A 14,822-nucleotide genomic window follows, 5' to 3' on the forward strand; every position below is an offset into this window, starting at 1 on the left:
GGGTAGCAATGCGTTGTGGAGACTAGAGGGATGGATGGTGGCTGGGCATGGGTGGGGATGCATTATGGAGACTGGAGAGATGGATAGTGCTGGGTGTGGGTGGCGATGCATTGTGGAGACTGAAGGGATGGAGTAGATGCTGGGTGAGGATGAAGATGATTGAGTTGCATTGTGAAAATGGATGAGTATGACTCTGGCTGGGGATGAGAGTTACATAGTGAAGAGGTTCCCCAAAATGTAACTCTCATCTGCACCCAGAGTCATCCATTTTCACAATGAAACTCAATTATACCAGCTTGTCAGCCTCAGGGTGTCCCATCCAAGAAGGAGATAAAGTCCAAAATCTACAGGCAGCACAGGGGGCACAGTCAGCAGCACACATTACATTTTTGCAACTTACCCTCCATGCTGCACTCTCAGGTATATCTGCATGCACCTGTTATTGCTGTGTCCACGTGCACCGTCGACGAACAGGCCAGTCCCTCTGTGCCCACCAATCACATTGCAAGCAAACCCAGCAGCAGCCAGCAGGCTCCGCCTCATCAGCGTTGGCTGGTGTTTTGTTAGCAGGCTTGTTAAATTTCATTACTGTGTGCAGAATACTTACAAAATGCGGGGGGGGGGGGCAGAGGCTTGTCTTGTTTATGCCTCTCTGCAGTGGAACAGATTAGCGGTGGAGCTGGTACGAGATTAATTTCATGTTCGTGTAGGGAGGAGCGGGCCCTGGCCGGTCGGGCCCCAAGGGACACTTGGGCCCCTTACATGAGTACTGTGCCCTGAGTACAGGACTCAAGAGTTCATAACACATAGGGCTCAGGAATGTGTATTGTACAAGTTGTGAGCAATGCATAACAAAAAATTAGCAAAAGGGATAGTATTTACATTCAATGTGAAGCATCCCTTGTTTTTAGGAATATGCAGCATATAGCCCTGTGTACAGAGTGCAAGGGTCAGGAATATGAAATATAGAGTCCAACACATAGAGAGCAGTGGTAAAGCATATGTACTTTGTACTTATGTACTTTGCAGTCCAGCATACAAAGGAGTATTTAATGCAAAACCCAATGTACAGAGTACAGCATTCAGGTGTGTCATCCAGAGGCCTTTAACATACAGCACAGCATACAGAGTATAGCGGTTCTGAGTGTGCAATGTACAGGGTGTTACAAAATACATACTCTTGGTCAATAACTCTGTATGCTTTACTGTACCCCAGCAAATTTCCTTGAGTATCCATCAAATTCCCTCAAGTATTCATCAAAAGTAACCATCAAATCCTCACCTCTGCTTACCTCTTTGCTTACCTCTGTGTCCCCCATTCACAGCTCACCTCTGCAACCCTCATTCACAGCTCACTTCTTTCCCCTGTCCGCAGCTCCACTCTGCACCCTTAGTCACAATTTACCTTAGCAGCCTCCCATCCACAACTTACCTTTGCCCCCCATCAACATCTCACCTCTGCACCCCTCCAACCACAGCTTACACTCCCAGTCCACAACTCACCTCTGCACCCCATCCATATTATCTCTGCCTCCCTTCTGCACCCCCCATCCAAAGCTTACCCCAATCCACAGCTCTCACCTTACCCCCCATGTTTCACCTCTGCAACCCCAGCGTTCCACACAGTTCGCACTTCAGTAAAACTCGCCCCACCCACCACAGCTCCCATTTTGCACATCCTGCCCTCCACATCTCTCACTTTGCACAACCTGCCTTCTGCAGCTCTCATCTCTGCACAATCCCCCCACTTTTCCATCTCCCTTCTCTTCACACTCACCCCCCCACACACACACACACACACACACTTTCCCAGCTCTCCTCTCTGCACAAATCTGCCCCCACTTTCCCAGCTCTCCTCTCTGCTAAAATTCTCCCCCACTTTTCCAGCTCTTCCCTCCCAGCTCACCTCTATGCATACACCCCCCCCCCCCCTCACACACACACATACACTTTCCCAGTTATCCTCTCTACAGAGTCCCCCCAAGTCTCCTCTCTGCACACATCCAACCCCCCAATTCTCCTCTCTGCACTTTCCCAGTTCTCCACTCTGCACAAACGCTCCCCCCCCCCACAAGTTCTCTCTGCACAAATTCACCCCAGCTCTCCTCTCTGTACAGATCCCCGCATCTCTCCTCTCCGCTAAAATCCCCCCTTACACCCACAGCTCTCTCTGCGCAACCCCCCCCCCCCCACACACACAGACACACACGAAAATCAAATGTGAGCTAGTCTATAGAAGCCAGCAGAAGTGAGCTGTGCATAAAACTTGCTCTACTGACTTATGTGTTAAATGACAGGTTGGAGAGCAGGACTGCCAGAACTCTGCTCCGTCATGTTCCGGCTGAAAAAAATCCCTGCCCATACTTCAGTTCAAAACAGCAGTGTATTAGCAGGGGTCTTTGTGATTGCAGCTATACCCAGAAAATGGCATGTATGTGCTACCACCACTTCCTTTTACAGATGTCTCTAGTCTTTAATGCTGCAAATATCTCCCAGAGGCTGACACCTCCATGGAAACAGATAAGCTGAGCATGTAACTATATTGTGGGGAGAGCACACAGCAACTTATAAGGTGCATGTTGGAATGAGTAAGTACTGTCTAAATACAAGATACATGTGTATTCATTTTTGAATCTTGGTACGCTTTGTGTTTTTCTTCCAGATCCGTGCAGTAATCCAGTGTGAAACTACCTCTGTGTAGAAGCGTACTGTAAAAAAGACCAATGATGGCAGCTCCCTCTCATTGTGCATGATGACTGGTCTTCTCTCTACCCCCTCCTGTTGACTTCTGAAGACAGCCTGTAGCGGGTGGAGCCTGCTGAGTCCCTTTCACAGCTCTCCTCTCTGCACAGGCTATGTACAACACAGTGATGAGTCCACTGCTACGTTTATATGCTGATATCTGGGTTTGCAAAGACAATTGGGGCACATTAAATGGATTTCTATGTGCCCCGATTGTGGCTATACAAAAATTGATTTTAATGAAAGCTTTTGTGCCTGCGGTTTAGCTTTAATAGTAGCAGGAAGGGTTCTCACTTTACTTCACAGTCCAGTATTAACAACAAGTTGGTTTCTGACAATAATCTATGCAACAAAATTCTCCATTAGACACATAAAACTATAGGCTAGGGGAGCACTACATTAAATTTACTAGTAACCGGGTAACATGTGATCGCTATAAGTAGTCACAGCATAGCAATCACATGATGACAATGTAAACAAATTGTCATGAATGGATTTACATTCATGAACAGCTTGCTTACAGTTGTAATATGTGATTGGCTCACAGCAATCACATGGTACCTGCCTATCTGTACCATGTAATTACCTGTAGCCAATCACGGATCACAACCATAAGCAAGCTGTTCATGAATGTTAACCTATTCATGGCAGCTAAAACTGTTGCTTGATCAGCACTGTATAACCAATATCAGTGTACTACCAAACCAGAGTAGTATAGTGTCAGACACTGATGACAGGATGAACACAAAGAAAAATATTAAAAAAGAAAAAAACAAATTGAATAAGATTTTTTTTTTTTTTTACATACTATCACCTGTCAGTATCCCTGATCACCACCACACCATTCATGCCTCTTATTAAATACCTTGAGGAGTTTACTTTTTGGGGGGCATTTGTACTGTCCTGGCATTTTAGGGGCCTCAAGACATTAGATAGTACAGTACATCAGGATTGATTAATTTTCAAATATATATCCCATAGTTTGTAGATTCCATAATTTTCACACAAACCAATTAATTTACACTTATTGAGATTTTTTACCAAAGAAATGTAGCAGAATAAATGTTTGCCTAAATTGATGAAAACATTTGATTTATGCAGATATGTTTTACAACAGAAAGTAGAAAATATTGTTTTTATTTTTTTTTTCAAAAAACTAAAACATAAAGAGCATAGAAAAAAAAACTAAGGCCGCGTACACACGCGGGGACTGTTCGCCCAACTTTGTCCACTGAACAGTGTTTCGGCGGACAGTCCGCTCGTGTGTGGGCTTTCAGCGGACAGTTTCAGCAAACAGTCCGCTGAACAAGGTTTTTCGGAAATTCCGAAAAACTGTCCGCTGAAACTTTGTTTCAGCGAACAGTCCCCTCGTGTGTAGGCTTGTTCGTCAAACTAAGTTCCGCGCATGCTCAGAAAGGATTTACACGCCGAAGTTTGCATTGCAGTGTATAGGACGTCGTTTTCTAGTCCCGTCGTACGTGCCGTTCACGTCATCGCGCACGGTTTCAGCAAACTGTTCGTTCGTCGTGTGTGGCCATGTCCGTCCATGCTAATTTTGAGCAGACTGTTTGCTGAAACTGTTTGACGGACAAAGTTGGGCGAACAGTCCCCGCGTGTGTACGCGGCCTTAAACATAAAGAGATAACAGTGGCAAACCCCAAGGTGCAGTGACCAACGAAGGTACTATTTGACCTGTTATTGAGATTGGGACTGGAGCATGCACAAGGATTTAAACTATGAATTTAAGAGGTATGAAGCGTGGAAGCATAGCCTGGTCATGCTTGTGAAAAAAATACAGTATGTTAGTTTGCATCTGATTCCTATCATTGCATTCAGAGATGTTATCAGTTATAGACTGTTTTGTTTCTTGCTAAATTTAAAATCCCAAAGCCAGACAGATTAGGACAAAGTAGGGAGAGTTTACAACCTCGGGTAAAAACTGCAACAAGTCCTCCATCCACACATTCAAGGTGGATGCAGGAATCCTCCCCTTTGCGCTATTGTTTTCTGACAGTGGGGAGACTCCCCCACCATCAGGATGCATAGATCAGTGCTGCAGTGCTGATTGAGTGACTAAAATCCTACAGGATTGGAAGTCAATCAATAAGTCTGGCCCTGCCCGGTTCTCAGAACTTTATGGAACTGTGTCCATGCGATCACACACAAATTTACTGACAGGACATTGATTTTCACACCTTCCTTTTACCTATTGCACTACAATGAAGTACCACTGTCCACATATAATACAATCGGTGGTGAGGCACCTAGTTAGCGCTGCCTGGGCATGTATTCCACCTTTATGGAAGTAGGTGTACCCATCTACTCTATGGCAATAGATCCTTAAAGTGGAGGACATTAGGGAAATGGAAGGTCTGAAAGGATTTCTAAAACGTGTTTCTATTGGCTTGAAGTTTCCTGTAAATTCCTGTAAATTCTGTTCATCCTGTAGAGGAATTCAAACAGAGTCTCTCAGGATAATCTCATGCACTGCTACACTCTCCTTACATCATCGACATTCTTTAACCCCATTTGTATGCTGGGTGCAATTTCTTTAGACAATAGGTGTGCTGTTGTTACTCCTCCCCCTGGTGGTGTTGCCTCCTCTGCCCCTTTCCTCCCCCCCCCCCCCAATTTTTTTTCTCTCTTATTCTCTCTCCTTTGCCTAGCTTACAGTTCTCTTATCATCCATCCTATATACCCTTCAACATTGCATTGGGTTTCGTGATGGACTATTGATTAACAACTATCTAGCCTCTTGAAGTCTTTTTTGGCAATGCTTTTGGCCCAAAATGGGTTTATGTTGTACCTTATATTGAATATTCTAGACCTAGACTTATGGTAGTATCCTAATGGTACCCTTTCTGAATTTGTGAATTTGTACGTGGATGGTTAGGTCTATTTATCTTTGCATCTCTATGTTTTTTTGCTTATTGTAATTGTGAAACCTTTCTATAAATAAAGAATGCATAAAAAAATAGGGCAACTTCTATTAAAATGCAGTGGCCCACATGGATCAAAATTAATCTGCTCCCTGCTGCACTAGCCAAATTTCAGGCCATGTATGGTCGGCTTAAGGAGATCGCACTACTTTAATAATAATTGCTGTGTTAACCAGAATATCACTGTCAGTGGAACATGAGAGAATATATGTCACCAATGCTCCATACAGGCTCCCATTTTCAAAGCAATGGTGTCCTCTGTGAAAGTAGGGGACCTTATGTGGCCCAATCATTGCAACTGGATTTTATGTGGATACCATTTGTAAACATTTATTAAGGTGTGCTGGTATTCCTTCCTGCTTGGGAAATTTCACCTTACTTAGCATCCCCTGTCACCAGGACAGGAATTGACAGGAAATCATTCTAACAGAGACACAAAGAAAAATTTTTTTTTTTTTTTATGGGTTATAAACTTTGTCAGCTTTCAATCTGACCATGTCCCCAATGGTGAGATGTCCTCGTTACTATCTATCCCAACCATAACATGTGTGTCTGAATGTGGAAAGTAGAGCCACAGGACAAATAACATCAATCAGCTTTTTCCTGGCACAAAAATATATTGGACAAGCAAATTTACAAAACATACATTTTATGGTATATATCATGTCTTAGACCTCATTCACATTAGAAAATTTGGAATCACGAGGAGAATCAATGCGATTCTGCACATGATTCCAAATTGTGGTAAAACATGCAACGCGTATTAGGGTGCCATTATTCTTGATGGCACCCCAAATGCAGTGTGATTCTGCTGCAATTGCTGTGTGATTCAGCAAATAACGCTAAGCTTGATGCTCAAAAAGGGGCATGAGATTTTTTTTGTCTGACAAACACGCATAGGGCAACCCATTGCACAGAAACGCCTGTAAATCAAGATTTGGAAGTTGGAATGCTTGAAACGCTTGTTCAAGCAGTATCTGAATGGGGCCTTAAAGAAACCCTTTGTGCCTAGCTAACATATATGACAATTGATTGTCATATTGAAGGGCAGAGCATAACTAGCTGCCCAGATCATGTAGGCTTTTAATAATACTCTGTTTTGTTTATGAATGTATTACTTTATTTAAAAAATGGATAAAATGTAAAATGCAATGCAAGTTATATTCTTAAATAGCTATATTTAGTACTGCTATTTTAATGGCAAAGAGTTCCAGTAACAATCAAAACCAAATGCACTTTCATTCATAGTTTCTTATGCAGCTAGTATAAATACCTTTAAACACAATTAATTTTGGAAATCTCAGACACAACATGCCAATGAAGGTTTATAATGCATTGTCGGGAAAATGTACTATCAGCAAGTGAAGCAAATTAAAATAAAGATTTTCTGTCTGTAGGGAGGGATTGGGGAGAAAGGAGAAAGGAGATAAAAATGCAGAAATGTCTATAGTGATAATAAAACTGTCCGATGTCCGCATTATAGTTCCCAAAGTAATGGAATTATGTCTCTATATTGTTGTTTCCTCATTGCCTGTTTTGCTGACTGAGAAAACCACTGCACAGAAAAAAAAGTGTTTTAATATGTTTAATCAGCGTGTAAAACCAGTCTTGGACATTTTTATTTAACAAATATTGTTTATTAGAGAAATAAATGCACACCTTAGGTAAAGGTTAACATTCAGTCAAAGCTATATTTGCCTATATATTTGTATATACTGTATCTATGTACTGTAAATATATATACTGTATATTGCACAGAGTCTTGGTTTCATAAAAATTATGTAGTTTAATACCATATTTCAGAGAGCCACTGTGCGATCATGTGACTGCCCGCCGATCTCTTCCTCTCCCCCCAGCTGACGTCAGAGGGGAATTCCAGCCCCTCCCCCTGTAGTCCTCAGATCAGGGAAGATAAGCAACGGGACGTTACATGACCACACAGTGGTACTCTGAAATAAGGTATTGAGCTGCATCATTTTTACAAAACAGACACTGTGCAACATAGCTTCATATAACAGAGAGGATTCTATTAATTAGACACAGTGACTTTACAACCACTTTAAGCTGGCTATAGATTGATTGAATCTCTGCTGGTTTAGCATTGGCCGAGATTTGATCCATCTAAGGGCAATGTAATTGTACCCAGGTTGCTCCATTGATCAACTTGAGTACAACCAGCCTGTGGGATTTTTTACATTTGATTATTGCTGGCGGATTTAGGCTTCCCATGCCCCAGAACACAATAGTGCTGCCGGAAACATTCCCCCATTAACACTGTGTTGATGGGGGGAATCGAGTGGAAGGGAAGAAAATCGCATAATCTATGGGCTGCTTTATGTCTGTCTTGACTACATTTTTTACTCTACAGTTTTTCCAAATAATGTTACTGAAAATGTTTGCATTTTCAGTAATTTAAATCATTGATCTAATATGGCCATAATGCTATATTTGGAAAATGCCAATGAAGAGATATAGCCATGTGGCTAGGTTAGATCAGTGATGCCATCAGCATCCCTGCATCCCTTTGTTGTGTGGGGTGGGAAATTAAACATTATGGCGGTACCCTGTCTTAGTGATTATCCATACACTGTGAGCAGTAGATCCTCTGTGAAACATGTTACTACACACCCATCGGCTGATGTATGTTGCATTTAGGAGGGACACTGCTGAGTCCATACCCTTTCCACCAGTCCATTCCTCTGTCAACTCACTCCCAGTGACAGAATGTAGTGCTGCCAAGCACCAAGTGCAGACCTCATGCCTGCTCTCTTTTAAAGTGAAACTTTAGCCTATGGAAATAAAATTGGTGGACAGGCAGGATTTTTAATGCAGAAGAGACATAGTTTGTCTCTTCTGCATTAAAGCTACTTACCTGCCTGTTCGTCCTTGTACAGTGAGCCGCACACATGCAGCTCATGGTACAAACTTGGCAATGCCGTATCTGACTGAACATCCCCACACAGCCAATTAAAACCCAGAAGCCAGCCACCCGAAGATGTCAGTGGCCAAGCGGGGAGTTTGAGGATGCCACATCGCTGGAGCTGAGGTCAGTATTGTTCCTCTTTAACCACTTCACTCTCCCGTACCATGCATCCAGGTACATGGGGTCTCCCTACCGCAAGCTCAGGATGCTTTTGGCAAACTGATCGTTAGGGAGGGAGACAGAACACTGACCCCCTTGCTACTGGAGGACCTGTCATTTTTGCCAGGTACCACACTTTATGACCGGCTGCTATACACTTCCCACCAGTTCCTGGTTACTGGGGCAACTGCTCTCCAATTTTCCTTCTGCGTGAACCCTTCATAGTGGCCTTGCGTCATACCTTATTTGTGCTGTACAGGCCCTGTTCTTCTGACATGCCATTTACCACCTTGCATCCCTTTAAATAACTTCAGACCAGGCACGGAAACAGATAATGTAACTTTACTCTGCAGCTGCAGTAGAACAGTTTAATAGCACAGTATACAAAACAGAGTCCAGCCCTAACTAATGCAGGCTGCCCAAGTTCATACCCTCCAGAGAAGCATAGCCCAGTAAATCCCCACAAGCACCTGTTTACATATATAAATTATAGCCCTGTACTTGAAAAACACTGAGGATGTGTTAAGATATTTAGAAGAGTTAAGGTGGAAATACCACTGGCATTTAGTTATGTGTGAAGTCAAATCACTGTATACAATTATAGAACATCAAAAGGGTTTAGAAACCGACTACCACTTCATGTCCATTATGCAGTTAAAAGAAAAATAAATCCCAATTCTATATTGAAGTAACAAAAATCATTTTAGGGATTGAGCCTATTTGCATTTTAAGACATAATTTTCAACAGATAAGGGTAGTTAATGGGGTGCAGATTTGTACCTTCTTATACAAATCTCTTCATTAGAAAGTATACACATTTAACCAAAACTTGGGACAGAATTGATCATGTAAAGATGGTATAGAGATGACTTTCTTGCATATGGGATTACAGAAGAGGGATAAATATAATTTGTGAATTCATTGAATTATTGGGATTAGAAATTGGACTTTGAAATTACAGTTAAGATTGACACTCTTACTACAAACTCATATCAATTAGACTAAAACAGTAAACATCAGTGGAAATATCAAACACTACATAATAATTCTCAATACAACATGTCAAAGGAAGAACAAAGATATAGGACTTTACTGGTGTTGTCTCTCAAATAAAAATATACATATACTTAAAAGTATAGAATGTTATAGATCCAAACTAATAAAAAATAATACATATACATCTATTCATTGTAAGCATCTTCAATGAAAACACCTCAATAGCCACTCCATAACTTAAAAAACTATAACCAAATGGGCTTAATACTACATGTCAACCTAAGGCCGCGTGCACACGGGCGGATTGTCTGCCCAACTTAGTCCGTGTTTCAGCGGACAATCCGCTCGTGTGTGGGCTTCAGTGGACTTTTTCAGCGGACAGTCTGGCGGACTAAGTCTTTCGGAATTTCCGTAATTTTGTCCGTCCAAACTTGGTTTTGTCCGTCCAAACTTGGTTTCAGCGGACAGTCCGCTTGTGTGTAGGCAAGTTGGACGGACTAAGTATGGCGCATGCTCAGAAAGGATTTACACGGCCGAAGGTTGCATTGCAGTGTATTGGACGTCGTATTTCTAGTCCCGTCGTACGTGCTGTACACGTCATCGCGCAAGCTTTCAGCGGACTGTCTGTTCATCGTGTGTGGTCAAGTCCGTTCATTCAAAAGTTGAACGGACTGTCTGTCGGATTGTCTGACGAACTTAGTTGGGCAGACAATCCGCCCGTGTGTACACGGCCTTAGTCATCACACACTTAATATATAGTTATGTGGATGAGGCCAATTAATTCAACATGTTTCTCTCACTAAAGAAAAGAAAACAAAAGAAATAAAGTGCAGTGCTTGGCCACTAAATGTGAATGTGACCTGAAAAAATGTGCAAAAAAAAATATACGATCGGAAAAAAATATATGATCAGAAAAAAAGCTGTGAAACCGAACACACAAATATTGTGCAAAAATATTGTGAAAAAAATCTTATTAAACTCAAGTGTCCAATGAGATAAAAAACAAAAAACAAATTGTGAGTTCAAATGTCCATATGTAAATTAATACAAAAAATATAAGTAATGTCCAGTGTATATATAAAATTAATTAAAGTTTGTTTATTCAATGAAATAGTACTTGACCACGTGGACCCTTCACCTCTAAACACCACTAATAGATGGAGGCTTACCAGATTCCCAGTGACCCCCCTGTTAGGGGAGGTCAAACTGCGCAGATTCGATCAAATAGACGTCCCGATAACCAGATGCCGGAGATTGTCCTGATCTTTCGGATGTCCCGTGATCTTCGGATCCGCACGGATGCTCTCAGCACGCCTCCAAATGACGTATCACTCCCCTCATGTGTTCAGACTAAGAGCACATCGTCTGAACACATGAGGGGAGTGATACGTCGTTTGGAGGCGTGCTGAGAGCATCCGTGCGGATCCGAACATCACGGGACATCCGAAAGATCGGGACAATCTCCGGCATCTGGTTATCGGGACGTCTATGTGATCTGTGATTGAATCTGCACAGTTTGACCTCCCCTAACAGGGGGGTCACTGGGGATCTGGTAAGCCTCCATCTATTAGTGGTGTTTAGAGGTGAAGGGTCCACGTGGTCAAGTACTATTTCATTGAATAAACAAACTTTAATTAATTTTATATATACACTGGACATTACTTATATTTTTTGCATTAATTTACATATGGACATTTGAACTCACAATTTTTTTTTTTTTATCTCATTGGACACTTGAGTTTAATAAGATTTTTTTCACAATATTTTTTTCACAATATTTGTGTGTTCGGTTTCACAGCTTTTTTTCTGATCATATATTTTTTCTGATCATATATTTTTTTTGCACATTTTTTCAGGTCACATTCACATTTAGTGGCCAAGCACTGCACTTTATTTCTTTTGTTTTCTTTGTGCCCAGTATCCTGGTTATGGTGTTCAGCTGCTGATTTTTTTATAGTTTTTTTACTAAGCGCAGATTTTTTCTATTTTTTTTTATGTTTCTCTCACTGCTTCCTCAGTAATCATCTTTCCTATTATATGCACAGTTTAATCCTTAAACATCCATGTGTTGGAGATGCTGTTAGCGTTCCAGCTGCGTTGCAAATGAGTGGAAGTGATGTATCACACTCAAGTCACCCTACACTTTCACCGTATCCAATGCAGCTGGAACGCTAATGGCATCTTCAACATATGGATGTTTAAGTTGTTATGGGAACTTGTTTTTAATTCATTTTAACTTGTTTTTTTTAAATAAATCCCAATACACTTTACCATGGAAGCCCTTTTTTTCTTTGCTTTTTTCCACTAATCCCTGGATACCTGTTCCGATTGATGTTGTGGTCATGAAAATTTACACATTGGGATTTCCTACAAGCGCTCATGATTATTCATGGGCGTTTATAATGGGTGTCATGGGATTCTGGTAGGATGAGTAGGATGAGAGGCAGGTTATGGTGGTGGAAGATCTACTTTTTGTTGTTCACCATGAACAGGAAGATTCACACACACACACACATATATATATATATATATATATATATATATATATATATTGATTAAAATGTATTAAATCAAGTTAATATTTATTTACAATAAGCCACTTTACAAATGCCACTAACAGTTAGATTAATAGGTTGACACAAACACTATATTTTGCACTTAATTGTTAAAGATATTTCACTAAAGCTGGGGTATTTATATATTGGATTAAAGAGATTGTAAAGGCAGAAATATTTTTATCTTAATGCATTCTATGCATTAAGAAAAAAAGCCTTCTGTGTGCAGCAGCCCCCCTCAGCTCCTTAAATACTTGCCTGAGGTCCCTCTAGATCCAGCAATGTTGCAGGAATGTCTCGGCTGCCCAGGACTCCCCTCCTCAGTGTGGCACCATTGGCTCCCACTGCTGTCAATTAAAGTCAGTCAGCCAATAAAGAGAGAAAGGTGATGGGTTCTGGCTGCAGCTTCATATTGAATGGACACAGGGAGCTGTGGCTCTGCTTGGGTGCCCCCGTAGTGTGCTGCTTGCTGTGGGGACAAACAGGAGGGAGGGGCCAGGAGCATTGAGGAAGGACCCAAGAAAGGGAGGATTTAGGCTGCTCTGTGCAAACCCACTGCACTAAAACTAAAAAAAAACAAGACCTTAAATCACTTTAAGGTAAATAATTAATTTCTCCTCATAGACAGCATAACCCTTTATAACTAAACTTGGCAGACAATAATCTGCATTTATGAATTTTGACTGTTATTCTCCTGCAGAAAGAATAAGCGTCAAAATACGTAAAAGTGTGCACCAATAAAGAAAGAGAAAAGAAAAAATATATAAAAAAAATATAATGATATAGGTTATGTTGTCGTGAGAGGAATATTACATCAAAGGCTATCTCAATCTGCCTATTAATTTAAGCAAATAAAATCAACAAGAAAATAATATATTATAGTTACCCTGAAAGGATACCAGGTAGGCTTTTAGATGGCTGATGACCAGACCCAAAGATGGCTGGAGACTAATGGGTAGAATTTGTCATCCCCAAAATGGCGCCTAGCTATACTGGAGCGGTGTATCCTGGCTTCAGTGAAGTGTCAGATGATGATATGTGATCTGATGTATTACTTATTCAGATGATGCGATGTCTCTCAGTAGATGATAAAGAGAAAGGGAAGGGGGGGAAAAGGGGAAGGTGGGGCTTTATATGAAACAAGATACTTGTAATACGTCTCTCGGTAGATGATGGGCGTGTGACCTGTGATCTCTCTGTGATCTCTCTGCCTTGTTAGCTATTATATTCAGGGAAGACAATACACTCATGAAACTCCTCCCAAAGGATGTAATCTTCCTTCTCATTAATCAACCATGTTAGTGATTCAGTTATGTGTTTACACAAGCATTGGCTCACTGGACCACTGGGTGGCACTCTGAGACTAGAGATGTCTATTTCAGTTTTTAGGGGAAGTTGATTTTCTAGTAACTAACCCTTATATTAACTCATCTTTTATATGATAAACAAATTGTTTTATATAAAAGATTCAACCATGTTAGTTGGCCTTAAAACATAAAATGCCTTTGAGGGTCTGGCAGCTTCCTAATTTGTGGAATCAGCATTTAAATTGAAACATTTTTTTAACTATAAAGAGGTGGATATATCAGTCCATAATTAAAATATTGATGATATACATAGAAAAAAAATATTTGCATACTTAAATCACTACATGAATATGGCTACATTATAACACACATACATATCTATATACCTTGAAAAATGACTGCACATTTTTAGAGTTAACAGTTGTACTCACTACCATGATGTTTTGAATTTTTTTTCTTATAACATTGGAGTATAGAAAATTTTCCATGGTGATTTTGATTAACAAATTTTCACGGAGACCTCTCAGCTTTGGAACAATAGCTAGCTGTGTACACAAGGTTTGTTTGTCCTGCTAATTAGTACAATAGAAAGAAAGATAGTCTGTTTAACTTGCCATAGAATGCTGGCCTTTGCTCGCTAGTGTTTAAGGCTATTTAAACATATATAATAACTTAATGGAGAGGGTATTTTCCATATATAATTTATATAAAATGTTTACTGATCAACATTGCCCATTGTTCAAAGATTGGCTGGAGCTTTGTCACCGTTTGCTCAGTATTCATTTAGTTTGAAACATCTCCATCTGGAAAACAATTGCCTGCTGTACAACTGGGACCTTCAAATTATCTTGTTATTTTGGGCCTATTTGAAATCTGGTTTCAGACTAGAGAAATTATAAAAATATATTTTTATTCATAAAAGTTCTGACAAGGTGTTGTGTACAACCCTATTTATATGGTTACATTCATGTCTACTGGGATACAGCAGCTCCATGTGGGTACAGGTGCATGTCCCTGAACTCATTCAAGGCCCCTCTGTAAAGTGTCATCCTAACTCTTATATCTGAGAGTCTCCATATTGGAACATATATAGCAATGGAAAAAATTCCTCTGTAAATGAATAAATTCCTCCTTAGAGGACACATTAGAAGTCCAACAAGAACACAATCGCAGTGGAAGGAGACCAATGTGTCCCAAGATG

This window comes from Lithobates pipiens, unplaced genomic scaffold (assembly GCF_037356315.1).
Source record: "Lithobates pipiens isolate NorthernLeopardFrog02 unplaced genomic scaffold, aLitPip1_a1.2 Scaffold_19, whole genome shotgun sequence".
Classification (NCBI taxonomy): Eukaryota; Metazoa; Chordata; class Amphibia; order Anura; family Ranidae; genus Lithobates; species Lithobates pipiens.